Source organism: Aythya ferina (assembly GCF_964211825.1).
Source record: "Aythya ferina genome assembly, chromosome: 2".
Lineage (NCBI taxonomy): Eukaryota > Metazoa > Chordata > Aves > Anseriformes > Anatidae > Aythya > Aythya ferina.
Genome location: NC_140297.1, coordinates 156223979 through 156251246, shown reverse-complemented (window position 1 = coordinate 156251246; position 27268 = coordinate 156223979). Strand labels below are relative to the sequence as shown.

The 27268-nt window shown below is 41.4% G+C and overlaps 1 protein-coding gene across 1 annotated transcript in view; it reads left to right on the top strand.

The window, feature by feature from the left end:
* The window catches only part of COL22A1 (collagen type XXII alpha 1 chain), a 222941-nt gene that overhangs the window by 29822 nt on the left and 165851 nt on the right, over positions 1–27268 (top strand). The gene's annotated exons all lie outside the window — the stretch shown is intronic.

Here is a 27268-nt window from a genome sequence, read left to right as displayed (position 1 = left end):
TCACTTTTTGTTCTCATATAGTTTAGTTACTCTATTAGATTTTGTATTACTGAATAGATTTTAATCTATATCCAGTGTATTCTGGCATAGATGTGAAGGTTGACAGCTTATTCATACCCAGAATTTGATCTATTTTGTATACGAAATGTGCTTTTTTTTGCCTTTTTTTTTCCTTATTTTCTGGCATTATAATATGAAAAGAGTGCTCTGGATGCTTCTGAGATTAATCCTTTAGGAAACAAAAAGATACTTTTAATTTTTGGCCTTTCAGCATCCCAACTCTACTGACAACTGGTGTTCACAAGTGGTCTGACTACTAACCACATAAACCCTGCTGATGTTTTGAATGGTGTTTAATAGAGAACAGTGTCTGAAAATCACACAGTACAAATGAACTTTGAATTTCTAGCCCCTCGGAAAAGAACCGTAATAGCATTATATCTGCTATTAGTACTTCTTACCTAGGTCTGTGTTGCCTTCTCAAGAAATCATTTGCCCATCTGACAGAGTATAATTCTATTTGCCCGTGGCTTTCTGAGCCCATACTAGGTCCCCACATAAGAGCATACCACTCATTATTAAATCCCAAAGGATTAATAGGATCATCCTTACTCCAGAGTGTGATCATTGTCACTTTCCAGGGTGTTTGCTTCCACCTTCACTGGTGGGTTTGTTGGAGAGAAATAAAACCACTGAAAGGGCAGGTGAAAGGGAAGAGTTTAGTTGTGTTAGATACAGAGAAATTTAAGGGGAAGGTGGACTGCTAAATGAATTGTTTCAAATGTGAGAACAAAAGGAATCAGACTGCCATCAATGAACATTATTAGTAAGAACATTATTAGTAAGAAAGCTAGCAGAGAGGAAGGAATTAGCTGAACAAACAATGAGTGGATAATGTGTACATTTGGAGGGACATTCAGGCAGAATAACAAAGTGTAAGGAAGTGAACAGTGACAAGGGGAATTGAGTATTTAAGTACATGGGACACAGTGAATGCAGGTAGATTTGAAAGAAATGGATCTAGGATAGGGGAGTTATTCCAAGGCAGCAAACACAGGTGCATAAAAATGTATTAATCTTTGCGATGGCATGATTTCCACAGGAACAGAATTTTATAGGGGATAGGTGTACAACAGGTGTTCCCAGGTGGTGTTTTTCTGATTCAAGGATGCTGTTGAGATGCTCTAATGTCCCTAGACATAAGGACAATAGGCTAAGGATATGGTTTAGTGGGGACTGTTAGTGTTAGGTCAGAGGTTGGACTCGATGATCTTGAGGTCTCTTCCGACCTAGAAATTCTGTGATTCTGTGATAGAACCTTCATTCCAGTCTTAACAGGGGAGACTTTCTACTCAATGTCTGGCCTCAGTCCCTCTCACCACACTGGGAGCCTGATCTGGTTCTGTTTTCATTGGATATCAAAAAGTATTTATTCTCTTCCTCTGTACAGCAGTCCTTTCTCTTTGGATGGCTATTACAGAATCACAGAGTGGCTGACGTAGGAAGGGACTTCTGGAGGTCATCTGGCCCAACCACGCTGCTCAAGCAAGGATACCTAGACCAGGTTGCCCAGCCTTGCTAGAGCAGGTTACATATCTTTCCCAAGTCTTTTCTTTCTAGAATGAATACAAGGAAACTGCTCTGAGGCAGAATAAACTTGTTTAATTTATCGTTTTGCATGTTTTGCACTTAGTAGAAGATGTCCCTGCCCATGGCAGGGGGGTTGAAATGAGATAATTCTTAAGGTCCCTTCCAACCCAAATCATTCTATGATTTTATGTGAAATGAAGAAATTACGGGTGGCGCTGGAGCTGGCTGTTGAAGTAGGGTACGAGACAGCAAGAGCACCATCAGCAGAAGTGTTAACGTAGAGATCAGGTAACTTTCTAATCTGAATATGTGAAATAGAAATGTTTTGGAGGATGGCAGAGCAGGTGGAGAAAGAGACCCAGTCTATTCTGGTGCATGTGCCACTTTTAGTTGTGTTAATATGGTGGGAACAGGAGAGGGGTTCACCATAAGGGCTATAGGTATACATATTTAGAAGGTAAAACTTACAGTAGATGTTGTAGTTAACTTTCTGTAATTTTAATGTGACAACACTGCATAAAACAGGAATGTACAAAGTACTGGGTGGGTGGAAGACGTGACAAGGGCACATGCCAAGTTGTTTGGTTCGTGCACATTCTGAGATAAAAGCATGTATCATCAGAACCAAGCCAGGGTTTTAATAGACATAATCTTCTGTGAGTTCCTGGGAGACACATGAATCAATGAGTGGAACTGGTAGGGAGAAAGTTTTTTGTTGTATTGACTAGTGATGAGTCTTCCAGTCCCTGTGCTACTGTACTATGGAACGTGAAGAGTTGTGCAGTGTTGCAAATACAGGATTTCATGCCAGCAGCTGCTCATAATCTCTTGTCTCCAGTCTCACTGGATGTCTGTCCTAGACTCTGTCATTCCGTCTTGTTATATATGACTGAAATTATTTCTAAGAATATGTCATTATGAGCATTAGTAACATTCTCGGTCTCACTTGATCTTGTGGAAGTAAGCATAGCAGAATCAAAAAATAACATGTCTGCTCAGTGAGACATGGTGGCAGTGGGAGATATTTTTGCCAAAAGTCTCTGTTACATTCTGGACTATAGTTAGCAGGCAAAAATGGGTGATGGTTTTACAAGACAGCAGGAGAGATGTATTCTGCTAAAAATTCCGGAGATGCTACTTGGTTTCTAAATAGGATTTCTGCTTATATGTTGTACGGATAACAACAGACCTATGGAATATTTAAAAATATACTGGCACCTGCTTCTGGGAGGTAAATAGTAGGCTTATGCTTGTCAAAGAGAGCCAATTGGCTCACACACAGGTTTATTCGAAGCTGAACTTGATAACTTAGTATATGTATAAAGCTGTCAGACTGGCTCAAATCTGTTAGCTCTGGAGGTTAACAGTATCATCTGGTAAGCCTCAATGGGGGAGACGTTGCAATGGTTCCCTAAAACACCCGTATTTCTTAAATAACACTGATTCCAGTGCTCTGCACATTGTAATATTTGAGTTTATTGTGTTATCATTAAGCCAGACAAGGTACAGTTTTCAAAACTGACCAAAGACTTTCCAAAACTTTCTCACTACTCACTGGCTCCATAAAGAAGAAGTCTATGACTTGGACTACATCAACATGTATGATTTTGAAAAGAAATTTGGCATTAGACCTATAATCACTGCTAAGAGCTATTTTTTCTACATCTAATAATAGGAGAAGCACACACAGATGTTTTCTAAGGAAGTACTGTGCTCAGCATTGGTCTCTGTCCAGTAGTGAGCAGTATGTATAATGTAGCCCTTCCTACAGTCAGTTTTTTGTTGCCTGTGAGAGTGATTTGTATGCCACAATGAGTTTTTCTGCAAATGTGTAGACCAAAGAACCATGTCATCATACAAATCTCAAGTTCTTTACAAGTACAAGGAACTAGAGTTGAAATGTTTTGATATCTGGTAGGTACCAATGCTTTATTATTGATTTCAAAGCAAGTAACAAGTCCTGTGATGAAGTCTCAAAAGCAATCACATGTTCAGATGATACATAAAATGTATTTTTCTATTTTGTATGTGTCTTTCTTGACTTTGGGTTGTGTGCACAGTGCATAAAATAAGTGCTGTGCTGCTACTGCTCTATTTCTAATGCAAAAGGGGCTCTGACTTTCAAGACTCCAGCTTGAGTACCATTCAAAATAATATTCTAAAAGCTTCAGAGCTGTCTTTTCTTTGAAGTCAGCTTTCCTCAGGTTCATGGCATGTTCGCAGAAGAGCTTGTCATCAGAAAAGAGGGCTGTTTCTTCTTGGCCTTCAATATTAAAACTATCACATATACTGAGAACAAAGGGTAGGCATCTGAATTGCCATATTTTGTGGCAATTCAGTGACTGACAATTCCTGAAAGACTTAATCACCGTGGTCAAATTTCAACTGAGCATTTAAATATCTGAACACATCAGTACTTAGCAATATTTACCTAACTGTTGACATGAACATTTTATACTCCTTGTTGAGCTCTGAGATTTCACTGTAAAAACATTTATTTCTAGATAGCTTTGCGGTAGACATCATGAAGTAGGGAAGGAGGTAGAACTCAACAAGCTGACAGGAGTGAAAAGCCTGAAATATTTTAATGAACTTAGTTGTGGTAGTTTTCTTTTGAACTTTGTGAGCAGAATTTGTAGACTTGGGAATCTGTAGACTGGTTTAACCTTCAGAGTTGGAGTATGACTCTGTTTGTGTTCTCCAAAAGTTCAGCTTCGCCGTAGTTTTGTCTTACCTGCTGGTATTGCAAGGTCATCTAGAAGCTGCTTTTCATTATTGTGATCACTTGTAGAGACCTTCCACAAATGTGAACATAACTTCTTGTCATCTGGGAAGAACTTGGGGCATGCCAGAAGTGGACCTATAAATTTACTTGGAAAAAATTGTGGCACACACCTCCACGTTGAGTGCAGAGAAGGTTGAGGTGTTCTGGTGTAACAGACTGGCTGAAGTCTGATTAGCACAATATGTCCCATGAAGATTTTCTAACTCTTGTGCTTCTGCCTCATGTATGCATCATGCCTGCCACAAACAGCATTTTTACTGTGACGTTCGACATTCAGCTCTTTAACAGTATATCCAGGATATGTGCAGCTACTAATTTTGATTAGTAATGATGATTACTATTCTTTTTGTTTTATTAGTAATCAATGATTTTGATTCTCACTTGCAAATCTAGGCATTTCCAGATGTTTTGGAAAGTCTGATAAAAGCTGAGCAAACATCTGCTGCTATTTTAAAAAACCTGCAGTGACCCAGCTGGTATCACCTCTGATGTCTCTTGTTGCTTCTTGATGCTCTTGTCACCCCCAGCTGCAGTGGTGGCTTTCTCAAACTCTGTAGCATCTCCAGTTTGTAGTAGTCTTTTCATGTCACAGATGACAGGATCACACATCCTTTCACTCCTACACTTGCTGGATAACAGCAGTTTCCTGATAAGGCATAAAAAATCTGTGATATAATTTCCAATTCATTTATCTTTTGCTTGAAAGAGGAGAAGAACTTTCACTTTTCATGAATGGTGGGCTGAGAGGGCATAAAATATTTGATGGGCTCAATGGGAATGACATGCAACTTCCTTCTGCTATTTGGTGGGTTGAAGGACAGCCTGATATCTTGGTTTATGGCTCCAGCAAACACAGCAAGGATATTCTTTTTTTCTCTTGCAGCATTTTTGTTTGTTTGTTTTCAAAACAAACACTTGCCTTAAATTCTTGAATCCAATTTCCTACTTGTTGTGGTCATCACCAGCTTAAACCAAAACCATTCCAGAGCTGGTGAAACGCCTGAGCTCAAGGTTGAGCTGTGACTTCTGGTTGCTCCAGTTCCTCTGCAGATCCTGTAGAAGTAACTGTTTTCCCAGAGCATAAATACAGTCCTGTATGGCTTGTGTACAATCTCTATATCACTTAAATAACTTCCTATTTCACTTGGGATTCTGAAATGAATAGGTTTATTCTGAGTTAGCAACAGTGCTGTTTTACAGCCAGTTAAGCCCAGCCCTGCTGCTAAAAAAGAAAGGCTTACTCTTCCCAGCTTCCTTCTCCCATCTGTCAGCACAGGCTTTTACGTGGTCCCACCATGAACTACAGCAGGGAGACAATGAGAGTTGTTGCCTTCTTTCCTGGATTAATTTGCACTCTGATTTAGTTCACCGTGAAGCCACATGGCCATTTGCTGTTCCAGAGGAGAAACTGGCATGAGTGAGAACAAGAAATTAGAGATGGAAGGAAGAGCTGGACTGTGACTTTTGGTACAGAACTGGTTCATGCCAGCTTTATAAACCACATATCATTTGTTAAGGGCTTCATAATATGTTCTCACTATAAACATGAGCCTTTTTTCTGCCATCCTATGGTTAAAGTGTGCACAAAATGGATTGCTAGGCAGGTTCTTCCCATTCAAACTCATCTTCTAGGCTTCAGCACAGCTTACTTGCCTTGAATAATCTGCCTGTTTAACAAAAATATCCCATTGCAGACTGATCTCTTCATGATTTCATTACGTTTCCCTTAAATAGGCTGTTCAGTATGAGTAATTATTGCTGCCTTGCCACTAACTTAGCTTCTGGTTGTTTGGGGTGGTAGCTGTAACCACAGAGCTCTCCCTCCTTGGACACGCACTGTGCCTGGCTGGGAGCATCTTCCTGGTGGTGGGATGAGTGACCCAACTATTGCTCTCACTGCTACTACTTTGCAAAGGGATTTATCAGTTTGGTTTTCTTCCTGGATGCTCTGGAGAACGCAATATGCTAGTCATTGTCTTCAGGTAAGGAGGAAATTCAGCCCTGCAACAGCTGTGGTCTTGCTTCTGTTTTTGGTCACGGAGCAAAGGTGTGGATTGAGCACTCATCTAAATAACATATTTTTAGAAGTAACTCTGTGGCAGAAAAAGAAGTTACTTCTACTCAGATATAGCTGAAAAAAAGGAACCTGTTCCAAACCTATAGCTTCTTACAGACCACTGGGGACCTTACAAGGGGCTCTGAAGGTAGAGATACAATAAAATGGCATCAATTAACTCTTCTGCACTTGCCTTTCTTATCTCCAGTTTCTTTCTTTCCAGTTTCTTTCATAAAAGTAGTAGCATCATAAAACATGGGCAAACTTTTACATAAAACAATGAATCTCTGGACTGCCAACAATGTATTCTCCAAAATCACAGAATCTAGCTGAATGATAACATCTCTTCTAGCTTGAAATAGTTTTTCTTGCTTTTCAGTTAAGAAATCTCTCTGAATAATGTATAATGTGCAGCAAAACTAATTGTAAAGGCAGAGAGAAGATTAGACCCATGACAAATAAAAGTGAGCCCCAGACATTAGAAAGAAACATTGAGACACTCAGGGAAAGTATGGGTCTCAGTGACAGGAGAAATTACGTCTTATGAAAAAATAATGTGCCATTTAGAAAACAAAAAGAGGAAAAATACGGTGACTGTGGGAGCCTTTCCTAAACAGGGTAGGAATGAAAGAGAAGTACTGAAATAGGAACAGACAAAAGACTGGGACATATTGTTGTGTGCTGAAAGTTATTAGTAGCTTGTGTTTCAACACCGCCTGCAGCCCTCATTGATTTTGCAGGAAATCAGGGTGCTCAGCACTTTCCAAAATGAGGCTGTGGAGCCCAATACTTATCCACCTGCAATCAAAGGAGGCTTTCTGTCTGCTCCAGTGGACTCCAAAAGACAGGGTGAAAGAGAGGGCTCATCCTTGGGGTAGTACTTGGGTGTTTCTAATGGACCTGGGAGGAACCCTCAGCGGAAATAATAACCTCTGGGCAGGTGCTCAGCAGGAAACTAGGGCAAGGCACACAAAAACCTCTAAGGTTTCAGGTTTAGTTAAAGACTTTTCTGTCCAAGCTGAACAGAGAGATGAGGAGAAAACCACTGCCAGGTGTCCTTTGAAAAGCTAAAGGGCCTATAAAGTTCAGCAGCTGTTGTGTTGTCAGGGCTTTTTTCCTCTTTACTTAACAGCCCTCTAAGCTGACCTTTCACTGGAAGAAGGCCACTTATTTAATCTTCTAGGCCTGCTTTTTTGTGCTTTATGTGCCACAGAAGTCTAATGGTATCTTTCAGCACGTGGAGCTAGGCAATCACCCACCCTGGTTAGGCGCAACACTAAGTTAAAGATTTCCTCTGCTCTCCTTTGACTTGGGGACAAAGTTCTATTTAGGATAGGGAAAACCAGATCTGGAAACATGCTGTGGACACTTAGCCCTAATTCTGCTAACAGAGCTGTTACAATCTATTTCAAGTGACAGAGAAGTGTGAGTGCTCATCAGAGCATGCCATACAATGCCTTAAAGATACCAGTCAAAGCACGCTTTTTTTATTAGGCTTTTTTTATTAGACTTTTTAGGCTTTCTCCCGAAACTTGGGGTATTTCCTGAGCCCCACAACCTCTTATGAAATAAATGTTTCTGTAATCCTCATATACTAATGGTGAGCTTGGTCTCTAAGGTTTTGTATTGTTTTTTCTTCTCCTGGCTCCATATTATTGAAGGCTGAAAATCCTGTGGTGGATAGCTGCAATGACGTCTGCTACAGGTGATGAGGCTGCCTGAGCCACTTAGGCTAAAGTTTAGCACAAAAACTCTGTCCTGGTTATATACAAACTTTCTCATCAAAGAGTTTCACTGGGAAACTTGCGCCATTTTGCAGTGTTGAATCAAAATCTTCGTATCACCTGAAAGCTGAACTGCTTTTGGAAACCATTTCACTTGCAGAGTTGAACCATGAAAGCAAAACCTTGCTGAGACCTATTTAACCTGTCACATTAACAACGCCTGAAACAACCTGGGGAGGACCACCTATTTATAGGATCTGGGATGAAACCACTGTTTCCAGTTGTCTGGCTGAGTTGTGTTTAGGACACTGTGATGTTTATCCCTGTGCCCAGGACTGAAGCAAATCTTATCATCTAAATTTCTAAGGGCTTATTCTGAAGATTTTTAGGTAGATCTCTGATACACGGAAAACTTGTCTGACTCTCTGCAATAGAGATCTTCACCCAGATGTTGTTACTGGAATTCAAACTCAAATAACCATTTCCTTTTTCATCCAGCACTAGCATAAAGTGAAGTGATGAATACTTTATTTTTTGGAAAGCTTATAAAGTTTATCAGTTCTTTCTGCTACTGAATTTCATTTCTTATTTTGCTCTCAAATGAGCTGAACCAACAGAAAAAATTGAATTGCAGTGTACTGGTTTGTTGAGAATATTTCTTCCCCAATGGTAGAGCCGCAGTGTGGTTTAGCTGGTGGACTATTTTTGTTAGCAAATTCTAGGGTTAGAGTTTCAATCCCATCGAGGTCCCTACAAGCTACACCCAAAGACCAAATTCCTTTTTTTTTTTTTTTTTTAATTGGTAATTGGTTTATAATATGAAACAAAAGCAAGGAGAGCATTTTGAACATCTAGGGTTTTTTGTTAGAGTAGTAATTAGTGTCTTTAAAATGCAAATAAGAGATTGTAACAAGCCTGGTGATACTGATGTAGTTACAAATGACAGAAAATGGTGTCATTTTCTGGATGTCAGAAAATGCCTTTTGGTGTGCTCTCTGTTTTGGGAACTGTGAGTATTAACGCTGATCAAAAATAAGGAAGGTATATTTCAGGAAAATTAGCTGGATCAATCGGATACAGTGATTTTTGTCCCTCACTGTTCATAAACTGTTAAATATCAGTCTTGTGTGATGTCAAATTTCAAAACTCAGTTCATTTCATCACATCTTAATAGGAAAAATAAAGTGTCAGTTCAGCTATAACTTGATCTGTATTCTAGGAAATTAAACAATACATACGAACACACATATATTTATATATGTGTGTAAGCTCTAGAAAACAAAGCTGTGTCCTTTCAGCCTGAAGCATCAGTCCTTCCTTTTTTTTTTTTTTTTTTTTTTTTTTTTTACAGTGAGGCAGATAAAAAGCCCTAACATGTTAAAACCCTAGTGAAGATGAAATACATGACATTTTTACTGCAGTGTAACTACACACGATCAACCCAATCCACCACCTCTGGGCAAGCCTTCGTTTAGCTACACTGCAGTCAGAATCACTGTGCTTTTTTCCCCCAGGGTTTTATAGCAAGATGGATAACATATATTAGTTATCTGCTATAAAAACCTCTCACTTTTGGCAGTGAAGACATAACATCTCTGTGAGAGGCTGCAATACTAATATAACACAAGTAGGATGGCGCAGCAGAATTTTAGTCTCTAGTGCTAATGCTTTTTGGCAAATCACTCTAATTCCTTGAAGGGTGTTTCTGAGTTTAAAACAGATGTTGGATCAGAACCGAGATCCATAAATTGAATTAAATGATATTGTATCTTTACCTTCAGGTGTCTTCAGTGGGATTCATATTTCCTGACTTCAGTGGCCCGAAAGCTATTTGTCTAGACTCTTTTGATAGTCAATGAGAAGGAGTAGACACCTCCAGAGGGTGATTCATCCTTTTCTAAGAAGACTGTCCAAGACAGGTGGCATGATTCAACTTTGGAGTTCCTATCTCTTTTCATTAACTTCTGAGAGAGCTTAGATAACTCGCTTGTATCCCTCGCGTTGACAGCCAAAAGCAAATGAGTTGAATCTTTCCCACAGTACTCTGGGAATACAATAATGTTTGGTTCCTTATTCTAGTAAATCTGGCTGTTGGGACCTGCGTTACAGGTGCATATATAAGCTAGCATGGTTGTATCGTCCACATCACATTTCTTGTCTACTTATCTGAGGCTGTGGTATTTGTGCAGTTGCAAGAGACAACGCCAGGTTAGAAAATTATTTTCTAGTACTGCTAAATGTTTTGGGTCAAATATTATATTAGTAAATTGCACTTTGTCCTTCAGTCATGTGCAGAAAGGACTACACTTGCAAAAAGAATTGTTTCCTCTCCTTTATCTTGGGATCCTTCCCAAGGATTGTGGTAAATTGGCTCTTGAAGTAAAGTGCACAGTGATAGTACCTTGTGCAGTCTCTTGGCTCATTATAGCAAGGAAATAATGCTTTAAAAACCAGCTAATGGCTGAAATACAATTAGGAGTAATAGAGAAGGAGACAGCTATTTTAATTAATGTTGTTGAAAGACACCTTCACTAAGGATAGCCTTTTTTTCCCGTTAATTGAAGCATGTAGGTTGCATCCTGAGACAGGCCCACAAATCCACTCTTGTTTAATGATCTTTCAGGTTATCACTGTAAAAAAGACAGACACAAAACCAAACTGTTCTCTGTACTGGAGTCAAAATGGGAAGGGTCCTAGCTCAGACCTGTTCACATGCTACCAAGTTCATGGTATGGGCCCATACCAGTCATCTTCCCATCTATGTAAACTAAGAATCATAGAGATCATGTGTAGGACCTGGTGAAAAAGCCCAGCTGAAGAACTGCTGGTGCTTCTTGTGGGTTTGGGACTATGGACTGGAAAGCTGGCAAGTGACTTTGGATCATCAGAGTGTCCACATATGGTAATTAAAAAGTCTTGAATAAAGTTCACATCAATGATCATCTGATCTCATCAATGTATGTAAACATCTGAAGGAAGGATGCAATGAAAGTGGAGCCAGGCTCTTTCCAGTAGTGCCCAGTGCCAGGACAAGAGAAAATGGGCACAAAATGGAGCTCAGTAGGTTCCCATCAAGCAGGCTTCTGTGCTGTGTGGGTGGCTGAGCACTGGCACAGGTTGACCAGAGAGGTTGTGGAGTCTTCTCCTTGGAGATCTTCAAGTCCCTTCCCTTCGATGGCTAGATTAAGAACCTTGGATATCCTTTTTTTTCCTTCTTTTTTCTTTTTTGTATTTTTCATTCCCTATGTATGCACTGCCCTACCCCAGGGGTCCTGTCAGAATATACACATTGGCATAATCCCCCTGCCCTCATGCAGTTTAGGGAGAGCCTGCAGTCACAACTCACCTTCCAGAGACACGACCCCCTTCTAGACTCGTGGCCCTATTAATTCTGAGCTTGCTGCTTTAATGAAAAGGTTAACAGAGCATAGAGCCAGAAGGAAGCCATCATTATCTCAGCTTTATCACACAGGCCGTGAGACTCCCTGAACTGTGAGTATACAACGTCTTGGGCAAAAAAAGGCAAAACGTCCTAGAAAATTTACTGTGTTAGTTACAAATCAATATATTTAGGGAGGTATCTGCTAACTATTCCTCCAAGCTATCAGAGAGATCTGGACTGGAATAGTGAGTCATGCATGTTGATTTTTAACAGAGCTGTTTGAGGAGACGAGTGTAAAATTTGCAGAGCTACAAATCTTTTGAAAATTCAACATCATTTCCATTGGCTATCTCTATTCCTGTTAGCAAGCACAGCAGCTGATGCTTGGCTTGTTTATCTGATAAACTGTTCTTTGACTTCACAGTGGCCTTGATGATAACCTGAAGAATTAATTTCCTTGGACTAATATTATATTTATGATGTATTTTTTACCAAGGTAAAATTTATATGCTCACAGTTTTATATGCCGTGAGACACTGCATGTTCACACAATGTAGGATGGCACACAGGATCCTCTTTATGGCTGGTTCAGAATCAAGGATTTTTATCATCTATATTTAACAGTTTATCCCAGTGGGTGGGATTTTTTTTTTCATTGTAAACCTTTTTGCATATTATTATTTAGCTAAAAATGCTGTCCAAGATACTTGCTGACATGACGAGAATAAGGCACAGGACCTCTAAGCAAATGCAATTAGTGCATGGATTACTACACTCTGCAACCACACTCAGCCCTACAAACTATTTTTGGGATGATTACATACCTCAAGTAATTTGGCCTTGGAGGTGGCTATATTTATTTGTCTAAGTGCAGGAGACCTGTAATAATAATAAAAAAAAAAGTCTCAGTTTTTTTCTTTGATTTTCATGGGTTCATGCCTTGGCCATAAATGTTACAACCTGTTGAAATTTCCAAACCCATCTCTTCGTTTCACAGGGACAGGAAAGTTATTCCTTGTTCAGATCCTACTGGAGATTGTTTCCTTTTTATTTATTTATTTATTTATTTATTTTTAAAGTGCTCTTAATTCTTAATTTAGATTACTGCTAATGCAGTAAGATTTATTTTGTGGCTGTCATCTAAAGCTCGGAGTAGTTACACTCATTTGTGTTTACACTCAGTAGTATCTCACTGCAAGTTATTTTCCACGAACTCCTAATGTAGTAAGATAATATATATTTTTTTTTAATTAACCAAAACCTTGGAGAAAGTATTAGACTCTGATTTGCCACAACATTGCACAGCTATTTACATCAGTCCTGAGTCATTTCTGGTGGATTCAATGGTTTTCTTCCGTTCACACAGCAGGGCAGTAAGAGATCTCAGAGGAAAACCTTAGGTGACCTGATTTACACGCACATCATGCTGGAATTAAGCTGTTTGAATACTGCAGCAGTGGCACACGTTGTCTGGTGTTTCCCAGCAGGTCTTGAGCCTAACCTTGAAGGATCTCTGCTGCTGAAGGAGCCACCCACATTGCTCTCCATCTCACCTATGTACTCACAGACTGCTGTGAGGTTGGGTTTGTAAGATATCCTCACCACATTGGTGATTTTATTAGATTGTAAAGCACCGATCTGCTGTTAGATGTGGTGCATCTCCCTTCACTATGGGGAAAACTCTGAAGATTTGTGTGAGAGGCTTGGTGCCTAAAGAAGATGCATGATCTTGGTGTAAGATCTGTTTCCGTTCTAAAACACAGCTTGTCCTGTGAAGCCAATGCAGAAAATCTCTTTAGGAATTTATTTGTTTGGGTATATGAGGTTGCACTGGGTATGGGGTTTGCATTCCTACATCTCCCTAGTGTGCTTCAGAATTCAGTGTGGACCTGGCCTGGCTTTGTAGCTTTCCAGATTTTGTTTCTGCTCACTTGTCTTCTCTTGCTGATAAACAGACATTGTCGGTGTCATGCTAGGATGATGCAAGGTTGGGGCAGTTCAGTGGTGTTGCAGCAGCCCTTGAGGCCATAATTGTGTGAAGCTGGCCCCTTTCATCTTCTGTTCTGTTCTTTTTTCTTCCCAATAATTGTCTTCCCTTCACCACAAAGTGTACAGGAGAAAAACAGCTTTTCAGGAAAAGTGTTTTCTACCCGTAAATCTGTGCTGCGGTGGGAGGAGAGGGAAAAATGCCAAGAGAAGCAGATAGAAGTACAGAGTCACAAAGAGTTTGGGTTGTCTGTGGCTTCTCCCCTCTGTTTGTTATGGCATAAGCTTCCGAATCACCTGGTGACAGCAGAAGGCAATGGAATTAGTGCCCTCCTTCATCTGTTTAGCTTAGGGAGCTACCTGCGGCTGGGTGGTTTCAAACTGAGTAGAAGATGAAGTCTAGATCAAGACACTTAGTGAAAGGTGGAAGCTGATCATCTTTTTGGGGGGCATTTCTGGCTGATGGGGAACTCCACATCTCCTGAAGGACTTGAGCATATTCCACAATCTTGAGCATATTCCACAATCTTCACTTGGAGTTGGGCTCCTTTGGTTAGCAGGCTCCTTTGGTTAGCAGGCTCCATCCAGAGCCTTTCTTTTCACTTCACTTTACTCAGTGCTTTTTATAGCATCTGCTAAGGGATTTTTTTTCTTTAATGTAAATGTAAATGTTTCTTTTTTTTAATGTAAATGTTTCTTTAATGTAAATATGTGCATATATATATATATATTTATATTCATATATATATATAACCACATGTGAATCAAGTGATTTTCTTTCAGTAAATGTAAATCCAGGGAATGTAAACCACAGGGGTGGCTAAACATGCTATTCATGCTGGGTGGGTCTGTGCTCCCATGGGGGGAGCAGAAGTCCTAATTTCAGGATAGTACAGACTGAGTCTCCATCAAATAGATGTTTAATTATATGATTTTGGATGGGAAAGTGGAGAACACAGACATATATCTGCAATGTATCTATAACTGTATAGTCATTTTCTGCTTAAGATTTTTTTGTTTTGCCTTTTTTTTTTTTTTTTTTTTTTTTTTCCTGACATTGTGCATTATTTTCCAAGAATTGGTAGGAACTATAAAAAAGCAGCTGAAGTCAGTAAAGAGAAACCCACTTCGGGTCTGGGTGTCATTTGTTTTCCTGCTCATAAGCGGAGCTTTTCATCTCACTCTTGTCTCATCATCAGGCTGGATGCCAAGTTTGAGTCTCCCTACACTTTTAGGTTTGTAGCTAAGGAGGAACTGTGCTGGAGTGATAGTGTGAAGAAGTGTTAAATGTTATCTTTCACCTAGGAAAATAAAACACAGAGCTTTCTCCCCTAAGATTCTGCCTAGCATCATTTAACCTTCCCTGCTGGATACACAGCTTCTGCTATGGCAGCTCTTTTCAATGAAAGTGAGGCATATAGAGATGAAATGCAGCTGCAAGTGGATGCTTTCTTAGTTAAATAATGTACACCACGACAATGTTAATTAAAAAGCAATTGCATTTAGCAGTTAATGTACCTGTAGTTAAGGCAAATAGGATCTGCATACACAGCTTTATGTTTACTTGGACAGATACTTTATGATGAAAACTTGTGTTAATTCAATAACTGCATGAAATACCTTCACAAGAGAGTCCTTGAGCTGCAGACATGTGGTACTGATACTGCTTCCAATATAGACCTATTAAAATATTGTCCTGTCCTTAGCAGGTGCTTGCCCAGCCCTCCTTAAAGATCAGCAGAGAAGACATATCTATATTCGAGTCTTGCGTCTCTGTTTTAAATATATAGGTCCAAATTCATTCTTGCTCAATAATTATAGCACATATTAATCTGCCTCATGATTCAAGACTTGCTTCTGACCAGGGATGAAATTTTGTCCTTTACTGCCCAGAGATAATATTGCCATTCTCTCTTTTTGCTTTTCATATTTATTAAAAGGCCTCTGGAGTCTCTCTGGAGATTCTCAGCTTTATTATATTTGGAGAAACATGATCTCAGTAACATACTCTGATTAAAAGAATGGATTTTGTGTTTTTATTATTATTTTTTTCCTGGTCTAAGAATGTGGCTTAAAATATACTTCCTTTCAAACAAGACTGCCAATCTGTTTAATGTATAATTCTTTACTTTGGGCTGAGTCTGAATCTTATCTTTATGTTACTGTTTTATTTGGAGTTATAAAGTGACCTTGCACTAACTTAAAAAATTCATGCCACATTAAACACCAGTCTTGCTAATGATCTAAATTCCCAAACCACCTGTAGAATAATATATTAGGGGGTATGACCGTCAGTGCCCATCATGCCTTTGAAGAAGTATGGAAAGCTGAAAACAAAGGGACAGTCAGCTATATTAGAACTTGTTGCACTCATGGGAATTGTGGAGTCAACCACAGCCTCTGCATAACAAACCGGACCACAAACACTTTGAAAAACACTATGGCACATTGACTGGCTAAATCCCTGCATCAAGACAAAAGTGGAAACTGAAGGCTGCTTCTCAAGGGGCAATATATATATATATATATTTTTTTTTTTTTCTTTTTAATTCTGAAGCTAATTAATCACTGCAACAAGATCACCAGGAGTGTTGCTGGAGTGTGTCCCTTTGGTCTTTTTAAATGCAGGTTGATGCTTTTGTAAGAGATGGTCTTGCTCAGTTCATCCTCAAACTGCTGGTTTTAACAGAATTTCCTTCTGCAAAAGAAGGGATTAATTCCCAAACTAGCAGATATCTCAGTGGGACATGAGCGGTCTGATGTCCTGTACAAGAAGCTTTGATGCTGGTCATTCTCTGTAGCTGCAAAATCTGTTAATCTGGTAGTAAGAGATGAAAAACCCTCTTTGAGAGATCACCAGTACAAGCTTTCCTCCAGACAAAAAGCTACCAGAGCAGCTCTCTGTCAGACTGAGCTTCCAGACTCTGGTGGGAGGGATGTTTAGATCTATAACTGTTTATGTGTGGAGGGTTGTTTTTTTTTTTTTTTTTTTTTTTTTTTTTTTTTTTTTTTATTGCAGCAACTTTGCCCTGGCATGAACAGAAAATGGGAAGAAGGAAAAATGGCAAACACATCCTTGATTAGAAGGCAAACTGTGCCCTAATGGAGATGATTAGAGACAAATTGAAGACTTTGTTTGTACATAAGGCAGTAGAGTGCTTTTCTTGTGTGGTGGCCTGGAAGGCTGCCAAGATGTTTCTCAGTTAGCTAATCCTGAGTCAGTTAGGGGCACAGAAAACAATGCCACGTATCTAACACTTCCTAGGGAAAGAGGGCATATGCTCATGCCGGTGATCACTGCAGATAGCAAGCTCTCACTTTCCCACCGGGATTGCTGGCTCCGTAGATACTCTGACCTCTGACCTGCCTGCTTCCTGGAGAGGCAGTGCTGGGTCAATTCAGGAGGAACTGGTCTTGGAACTGATCATTGTAAAGACAGAGAGTTCTGCTGCAAAGCCAATGCTGTGATGGCTAGGGAAGGCCAGGTGAAGTGCATGGTATCCCTGCCCATGGCAGCAGGGTTGGACCAGAATCACAGAACCATAAAATCACAGAATCACATAATCGTTTGGGTTGGAAGGGAACTTAAAGCCCATATAGTTCAACCCTCCTGCCATGGGCAAGGACACCTCCCACCAGCCCAGGTTGCCCAAAGCCCCATCCAGCCTGGCCTTGAACACCTCCAGGGATGGGGCATCCACAGCTTCTCTGGGCAGCCTGTGCCAGTGCCTCACCACCCTCTGAGTGAAGAATTTCTTTCTAACATCTCAGCTAAATCTCCCTTCTTTTAGTTTAAAATCATTCCCACTTGACTTGTTACTACCTGCCTGACCAGAGGATCCTTAAAGGCCTCTTCCAACCCAAATCACTATGATTCTATAACTTTATGGATGGGATGGATGAAGTCTGACATTGAAAGGGCTCAGTCCTGCATTGTCTTACTTCTCATATGAAAATTCATTCTTTCTGTAACACTGTGTGTCACATAAAAGCATGTCCTGCTCATAGAAGTACCCCTGTGTAGGCCATTCCAGGCTGGAGTCACAAACATCTGGAAGACATTCTGCCTGTCTGTCCTCTTGGCCAGCTACACTACCACTAGTAGCTTAAGGCAGTGTCCTGGTGAAGCTTAAGCTACCATTGGTAGCTACCACTGGTACTTAAGGACTTAACATGCCCTTGTCTCCTTTGTGCTCTATCGTAAAAAAAGCTGGAGTAACTCCTTCGCATCCTTGCCGTTCTGGATAGCTCAGAGTGAGCTCTGGGATTCAGGCCACTCTCAGTAAGACTTCTCCCTCTGTGGGTTGCTGTGCTGAGGAGTAGTGATGGAGACCTTGATTCTACACATACACACACAGTGAGACAAGGAGAAATGTGCTGTGTTAACGTAGGTGCTTGTGAACTGTACCACTACCTGTACAGGGCCTGGCCCTGGTGCTATCCCACCACAGGCCTTGGGACACTCCATGGGTCCCTATGAGGAGCAGCTGAAGGAACTGGGGGTGTTCAGTCTGGAGAAGAGGAGGCTCAGGGGAGACCTCATTGCTCTCTGCAGCTCCCTGAAAGGAAGGTGTGGGGAGCTGGGGGTTGGCCTTTGCTCACAGGTAACCAGTGTTAGGACTAGAGGGAATGGCCTCAAGTTGCACAAGGGGAGGTTCAGGTTGGAAATGAGGAGACATTTCCTCTCAGCAAGAGCAGTCAGGCACTGGGACGGGTTGCCCAGGGAGGTGGTGGAGTCACTGTCCCTGGGGGTGTTCAAGGAAAGGTTGGACGTGGTGCTTAGGGACACGGTTTAGTGGGTGACATTGGTGGCAGGGGAATGGTTGGATCAGATGATCTTGGAGGTCTTTTCCAACCTTAATGATTCTATGATTATGTGGGTTCACTCTGTGCTAATGAGCACTTTCTAAACAATGCCCGGACATGGTTCAGGGGATAGCAAAGTCCTGGGCCAGGAAGCTTTCCCTAATAGGCAGTGGGAATGTGCCATCCAATTTTGGGGTGGATGGGAGTAGAAGAGTTCATCTCTGCCTTCTCTCCCTCATGGCCAGAGACCAAGTTTAGTTTGTATAGAAATATGTAAAAAGCTTTGAGCACTGTAAAGTGGATAGGATGTTTGAATGTGGAAGCATTGGGCCATACTGCACTATTTTGGGGGGTGGGTAGTATTGCCCTCAGCTTGTCTTGAATGCTTGCATTGTCTTGCTTTTCACAGCACAGCCATTGAGCCTGTAACTAGTTCATACACTTACAGCATCCTTGATGGTGTCTTCTTCTGTGTGGACTTGGGTTTTCATTCAGTGAACCATGAAGTCTAACCTGATACATTGCTGGGATGAGGAGGCCAGTGAAATACAGAAGCTCATGGCACCTCATGATCAAAGGCAAAAACGTGATTTATTATATACAATTTATATAATTATATGATAATTACATATATAATTTTATGTAATCACTGTTTATTAAGGCAAAGTTATCTTTGACCTCTCCACAAAAGGCAAGCTGAGGCAAGCTGCCATTCCCTCTTCTCTCCTTGCTCCCCAATAACTCTTTGTGAGCCTCATCTAGATTAATCTCAGTTGAGGTGAATATCTGCCCAACCTCAAATTGAGGTTTGGGGGTTAGCAGCTATAACAGGACATTTTGCTGTTTTATAGCAGATCATTTTGGATAAGGCTCAGTTTGTGGTGTCCAACGTTGCAGATTTAGCTTTGTTTCACTGCTATCAGCGACAGACGGGTGGTCAGAAAACAAAACACCCAGCTACATTCTGCACTCATTTACAGTGATCTAAATCCAGATTAATTTCACTCTAATGAATGAACAACTAAGCAAAAGAGTTGGCCTATCACCACACTTAGCACTAATTAGTATTTTTCTTACCAATGACTGCAGAAAAGCCGATCTGTTTTGTATTCTGAGCTGAAAAAACACCCTCTGGTTTGCAGTAATTTTCATCACCAGCGTGTATATCATTCCCCCGGGCTTCCACAGCTGCTTAGAAAATCCTGTTGGGGGGACAAAATAATTTAGCCAGGCTGCTGGTGGTGAGGAAGTGTGGTGCAGGGAAAGCTACACATGCGGTCTGCCATGGGGACTTCCTGGAATTCATGCTGGCCTCGGCTTGCTTGCATCTGTTTTTGTGATAGCTGCTTTCCATGCAAATAGACCAGCTTTTGTGAAATGCCACCGTGGACCTGTGTGAGTGGCAGCTGTGCTCTGCAGTCAGGGTAGCTTTGCCTTTGTTGGAGGGGTTGGTAGTTGCTTTTGGTTATTCAGAGCCTCAATTAAAGAAGGAGAGCTGTGGTTATTAGTTGTGCTCACTGGGGCAGAGCACAATGATGTCTGCTCGGCGTGCGAGGGAACCCCCTGGCTGCTTCAGACAGCTCGAGCTTCCAAAAGACCCAGGAGAAACAGGGAGGGGAAGAGGACAAAGTGCCAAGCAGGGGTACTTTGGGCTAAACATGCCGCAGGCATCCTACGCTCTGGAGGGGATGCGGGACAATGCGTGGGAATGGTGCCGGTGCCAACAAATCCTGGCAGAGGGGTCTTTGTTCTCCCATGTTGTTTGCTGAGCTGATGGGGGTCCCATTTCCACAGTCCTGAAGTAGCAGGTGGCAAAGAGCCAACTGGTCCACTATGGGACTTGTGGGGTGTGTTTTGGAGTTATTAGGAGGTTTATAAGAAATGGATTAACTTCCTTAGCTCTCTTTTTCCATCCCCATCCTTCCCCTCACATGTATGTCGCATAATTTTTATAATGAACTTATATTTTCTGCCACTTTATGGTTTTCGCCACTCTAGCTAATTACACAGACTATTTATAATCTTATCAGAAAGTGATAAATGAAAAGCTTTAATATGTCTGGTCATAATCTTGTAGCAGACTCCACCACTGTTACTCCCATGTCTATTCACACGCAATCCCAGCACAGTATGTGTCCTGCTACACTTCTGAAAGTTCAAACTTATTCTGCTGTGATCCTTGTCCAGAAACAATTTCTTCTTCAGGTCAGCACATAAAATCTGCTCACCAAGGCTGTATCTCTGCAAGATAAGTCAGGTAAACATGCACAAACCTTTACCATATTCAGCTAAAGCTCAAGTCTCTCTTTTAAAGAGGAAGCATCCAGCCTCCACACCCTGTATAAAGCATGGGAAACAACTGCTTAAGTGTTACATAGAGCTCAAAAAAAAAAAAAAAAATTAAGCACTGATTGCACAAATAGGAATTTACCTCTATCCTAGTGCAGAAGGGGGGAGTATTATCACAGAACCATAGAATCACAGAATGGGTTGGGTTGGAAGGGACCTTAAAGATCACCTAATTCCAACTCCCCTGCCATGGGCAGGGACAACTCCCACCAGACCAGGTTGCCCAAAGCCCCATCCAGCCTGGCCTTGAACACCTCCAGGGATGGGTCATCCACAGCTTCTCTGGGCTGCTTGTGCCAGTGCCTCACCACTCTCTGAGTGAATAATTTCACCCTTACATCTCATCTGCATCTCCCCTGTTTTAGTTTTAAACCATCAGCCCTTGTCCTGTCATTATCCAACAAAGCAAAAAGTTGTTCTCCATCTTTTTATAAGCCCCCTTTAAGCTGCAGTGAGGTCTCCCTGGAACCTTCTCTCCTCCAGCTGGACAGCCCCAACTCTCTCAGCCTTTCTTCATAGGGGAGAAGAATTATCTCATATTACCTGAGATAACAGATATGAAAGAAAAAAATAATAATAAAAAAAAAGAAGCAACATCTGCAATGTTCTTGGTGCCCATATGGCTCTTCAGGGGTGTGCAAAACAAAACAAAACAAAACAAAACAAAACAAAAACACCACCAACGACAACAAAAAATCTCTTGGGGAATTAGTGTTTTAAAATATGTGGTGTCTCTTCAAGGACAACTTCCGGAGATGTGTTTCAGCACAGACTGCTAAGCTGCTGCTGCAGTTGGTGGCAGCAAATGTGGCCTTCCCTGAGTCTGCAAGAGCTTTTCAAAAGCCATTTACCATCTCAGGCTGGAGAGATGGTATTACAGTATGAGCAATGGTTGAACGTTGTCCTTCAAGACTAATCAGAGGCTCTTGAGCTGAAATGCTCTACTTCTGCCTACAGTTTTTATTTTATTTCTGATTGAAACATCAGTTTCAATTCTCTCTTTCCTAACTGGCAGCAGATAAAATTATCTGCCTCCTGCACTGTATAGCCCTACGTGCATGTGCTTGTGGACATGACATTGTGTAGGAAAGGAAACCACTCAGAAATGTTTGGGAACCGTTAATTAAGTGCCTGTCATAGGGAAAATGCTAATTCATTAAGACTGGAACTACCTGGGAAAAGCCAAATTAGATAAGTTTTTGGTGATGAAGGGGAATTGGAAGAAAAAAAATATATTATTAAAATGCTTGATTTTAACCTTTTTTTCAAAATGAAAAAGTTCCATTTTTGGTTCAAAATGTCCATTACTTAATGCATAAAAAAAATAAAATACAAAAATCAATGCAAATCACGTTCCCCTTCAGGCAGACAGCATACTCAGCTCTCTAGGTAGGAGCTGCAGGGATTGGTAGAGTTGCACTAAGCTTGCAGATCCTCAGGTGACACATCGTGGTGTACTTTTTGTGACTATGTAGCTGCAACTTTTATAGCCTGAATTCCTCCTGGAATGTCTCTGTGGAGGTTTGGGTCGTCTTGCTGGCCGGCTAGCAGAACAGCACAGTTTAATTCCAAATACACACAGACGACGACACATGGTTACTGCACAGTGCAGCAGTCCTGTATTATGGCACAGGACATGATAAATGGGAGCTTTTCTTGCACAGATAGGCTCTTAGTGAGGAATGAAGATCTCAGTATCCAGAAGTGGCAGGGTTGTAGCTGCTGATTGATACTCATGTGCTCGTTGTCTCTTAAATTGTTTCCGTTTCGTACTCTGGGTTGATTCTCTCCCCCTCCCCTTTTTGCAGTTTTCTTGCTTGAAGCATCGTTTCAGACCTCTTATATCTCCTTAACAAAATGAGTGATTGCCATTTCTGAACAGGGAAAACTTCATAAAAGGGAGAGGAGGGGAAGAATGTTCTTGACCGATGTGTGCACCTGGCTCGAGGAACAGAGCTCAGCTTGTGCCTGCTTTGATTTATAGCTCCCAATCGCTTTGCTTTCCAAGTTCCTGTTGTAACTTCCTTTCTGTAGCAGAGAGGGGAGGGGACAGATATGGTTAAAAGCATTTCCCACTTATTTGCTGTTCTTGCAGCTGCTTTTAGGCTTGAGGAAAGAGATTCCTGGAAGTTCCTGTGGAATTGAAGTGCCCAGGTCTCATGCAAGCCTCCTTAGAAAGTATGGACCTAGTGGCATGGTTGAGAATGGGCAGGTGGACAAGGCTGCTTGGATAAAATGAATATTGGACTGCAATTGCTTTTCAAGACATGAGTCAGAAATTTCGGCCTGGCTCTTCTAGGTATGTTTGAGAGCTGTAAGACACAGACAGTCCCTTGATGGTTCTGAATTCAGTAAAGGTGTCAAAGGTGTCATTGATAGAAATGACACTGAGGCCATGAAGTGTGTCCAGAGAAAGGCTGGTGAAGGGCCTGGAGCACAAGTCCTGTGAGGAGCGGATGAGGGAACTGGGGGTGTTTGGTCTGGAGAAGAGGAGGCTCGGGGGAGACTTCATTGCTCTCTGCAACTGTCTGAAAGGAAGCTGCAGAGAGCTGGGGGTCGGCCTCTTCTCACAGGTAACTAGGGATAGGACTAGAGGGAATGGCTTCAAGTTGTGCCAGGGAAGGTTCAGGTTGGAAATGAGGAGACATTTCTTCTCAGAAAGAGCGGTCAGGCATTGGGACGGATTGCCCAGGGACGTGGTGGAGTCACCGTCCCTGTGGTGTTCAAGGAAAAGAAAAAAAAAAATAGTCTCCCACAGAATTTGTGGAACCTGGTGTAGGCCGAGCTCAAAATGGCGCTCTGGGAATCACTCAGGTGGGTCCCTGTGTGGTCCCTTGAGGCTCATTTTTCCCTGCTGTTAAAAACTCTGAAAGCTGGGTTGCAGCAGAGCTCTGGAGAAATGAGAAATTGATGCCTGAGCAATATATTTTTGGCTGAAATGTGTGTGAACAGCAAGCTGGAGCCAGGGATATTGCTAGGGAGGATGGAGGGAGCCTATGTGGCTGGAGCCATGGCATTCACCAGGTGCACCCAGCCCCTTCTGCCAGGACGCTAATTTATCCTGGCTTCTTCTGAGAGGAAACTAAAGTCATTTATTTATCTTCAAAAACCCTCTATTTTGCAAAGGTGGTGTTACAATTCCTTACAAAACAAAAACAAACTCTTAACCAGAGTCAAGCCTTGTATTTATACAGAAATTTCCTGGCTTTGCTCTTGTGATATAATTATACCGTTGAAGGTTTGAGTCCCAAAGCCGCTGTTACAGTATACCAAAAAATACCCACGTGGAAGATGATACTGTTCAATCTGCAGTTGTATAATTACACCAGAAGAGTAACGCCAGTCAGAGTCCCTTTAAAACATGTCCTTGAGCTATATATCTCTCTTGAAAGTTATTTGAGTACAACTAGTGTATATTTATTGATCGGCCATAATGGCACCAGCTTTAAAAGAAGTTGCTCCTAATTAATTCAGTTCTGGAATTACTTTGAAGGAACAAAATGCCACACTTGGGTTTCTTCTTATAATTATTGGGAAGCTCCCCCCCCCCCCCCCTTTATTTTTTTTGTTTTTGGTGAAAGTTTAACAAATAGAGTAAACTTTTCTGTCTTTTCAGGATTTGCTTTCTTAACATCAATTATAAAACCTAACTTGGGGCCTCACCATTTTGTCAGTGCTTGCATTAGGAGCCTCTGTACTCTTTTCTCTTTGCTATGGCACACGTGAGGGTAATGGATCAGTGGGCTTGGACCTCCTTCTGCAGATCTGTGGCTGTACCGCTCTGCTGGGCTTATTTAGGAAATATGCCTTTCATGAGTACTGAGTGCAAGTGAGATGGATGGGGTTTTATAGCAGAAATACTGTAATGTTCCTATTCAGTGAGACCCAGCGCATCCGAGCTCTGCACTGAATTTGTTTTTATTCTCAGTTTTTTCAATTACAGAGCTAACACAGAATCGCTACTTTTAAAACCAAATGAAACAAAAACACCTTCTCTGTCCTGTCAAAAGCATTTTACAACATTTGAGCCCATCTCCCTGTTGTGAGATTTGCTGCTGGCAAAATTTTGTTTCCATATTACTTGCTTAATAGTGCAGGAAAAAAAGATAAGAGAGATCCATTCCTCATAGCGGAGATTCTTCTCCTCCTGATTCTACAATCAACACTTGCACATGTAGTATTGATCCTTATAAGTTTTAAAACAAGTACAAAGAACAGATATTTCAGTTCAGCTCTTCTTATGGAGCACAGAAGTTAAATTTGTTCATTACGCTGAAGGATATTGGAATTAAGCTATATTGAGGTGGGAGGCATTTAAGAAACAGCTGAGGATGCTCTAGTAGTTGTCTAGCTCTTCTGCTATGCAGACCCTAAAACACTGCTGTAGCAGAGCTGTGGTGTGTGGTAGGGCATATTTAAGCCTCTTTTCCTTGCCATTCATAGACCACACAGACACAGTCCACAGATTTCTTTGCATTTCTGCTTACTGTGTTTGAATTAGAAGCAAATTATAATGGTAATAGATTTAATGGTGAAAAACAGTGGAAATTTATCTGTACTTCAATCTTATTTGTACTTGAATAAAAATATATTTATTATAATTAATTATCACTGTATTATTATTATATGGTATATGTAATGGTTTATGTCTATATATTATTTATAAAGTATTAATAATTGTATTTTAATCTGTATCTTATCTGAGTTTTTGAGACAACAGATCAGAAAGTTAAGCCTGTTTTCAGCAAAAAGCAGAGGGAAGATGAGGGAAGATGTACAACAGCTCTTCCAAACCAGAAAGAACTGACTTTAGTTCCACCCTTGAATGAGGAGCTGCACCTGTCAATTATATACCGTCAAGTACATTATATATTGATCTCTTCATCCTGTAATTCTGGGTTACTCGTTTGATAAGTGGTAGCTTTGTCTGACCACAGCCAAGTGAACAATACCTTTAATCCTTGTTCTTCATCTGGGACACAGAGGCAAGCAGGAAACTTTCCCAGCCTTACAGCCCATGATGTACACGCAGGGAATCACCTAAAATTGATGTGAGGAACCTAGTAGCTGGGTTTGGGGACATGGTCCATTTGTGCTGATAGAGCAGCTGTGGGATATGACTCAAACCCACACTGTCATTCCACTGAATATTTTATAGGTCATCAGCATGAAGCCATTTTAATGGAAATTTTTCTGCTAAGGCACTGATCAGCCACTTGAGAAAGCCAGCAGTTCTTTGGGTTCGAGCACACTTTGCAAGGTGAAGCTTCACCCCTTGCTCGAGATGGACAAACCCGAGGGAAAGGGGTGGACTCGCCCTATTGCAGTGATCATCTCACAGTTGGGATGGAAAGCGCTGCAGCTGCTAATTGCTTTTCTCAAAACCTTGTGCCGTTTGCCGACAAGCTCCTTGGCACACAGTCTGTGTGTTTGTTTAGGGGCAGACACAAGCAAATTAGCTTGGAAGTGCTGAGGCCTGATGCTATATTCATATTCCCATAGTGCCATTTATTCCTGTGGGAGCATGTGCAAATTAATTCTGGAGGCTGCTCACTTAAATGGTGCTAATTGCATCGGTCCTCTTGACAAGATACGTCTGCTGTCAGACGTCCAACGAGTTTCTTGCGTTTGTGTGGGTGTGTTAGAGAGGGAGAGGCTATCGGAGAATCTTATAGTGTAGGTGTCTCTTGGAAAGAGGAGTCCTCACCAAGATTCGGGAGCTCCAAAAGGAACTTTGGATGGAGATTTAAAGACAGGCTAATGGATTAGCCTGGAGATAAGGCTACTGAGATGTTCAGAAAAAAATATTAATACATTTTTCTTTTTTTCACCAGGTTCAAAAGTACTTTAAGTGCTTGGAAATCCCAGAACGCCCTGCATTTCCCCTGTCCTGACTTAAACAGGATAAGATGTTTCTTGGCTGTGCAATCAGCCCCTTCCCACTTTCTTTTTTTTTTGAAATGAATGCATGTAAAATTGGTGACCTGTGACCATAAAATGAATTTAGCAGTTTTGCCCAAGAGGCTCCTTTTGATCTTTATTACAGAGCTCTTAGCAAAGGATGATATTTACGGGTTGTATCCGAACTAGGAACCGTAAATGTGGCCAGAAGCGTTCCTGGGCAATGTAATGCACTCATCTGTGCTGGTAAACTCGGAGAATGATGTCTGGCACATTTGGCCCAGGCCAGCTAATGCTCTGTCTGACGATTTGTAGGGCCCAGATGGGCACTTTTAGCATGCCAGGGACTGTTCACGGACAGCAGAGGCCTTGTTTTGGAGGCTAAAACCTTTTGCTAGCATAGACGTGAACTTGAACATGCCATGGCTTCAGTGCATATGACCGTGCTTGTTTTACTTGGATAAATGCAACTGTGGCGTCCTTGATAGATGTCTAACTTGGGAACCGTGTGTCCTCAAGTTCCCCCTGTAATCAGAAGGAAGGGAATAGCTTTTTCAGGGGTAAATCAGGGCACCTAGTTTGGGTTTCTGCTCTGAATTGCCCTCTGAAGGAGCTGTGCTTCTCAGTCCCTGTAGAAGGAGTCAGAGAAGAACATCCTCCTGCCTGGGACCTTAAATGTGTGTGGTGTG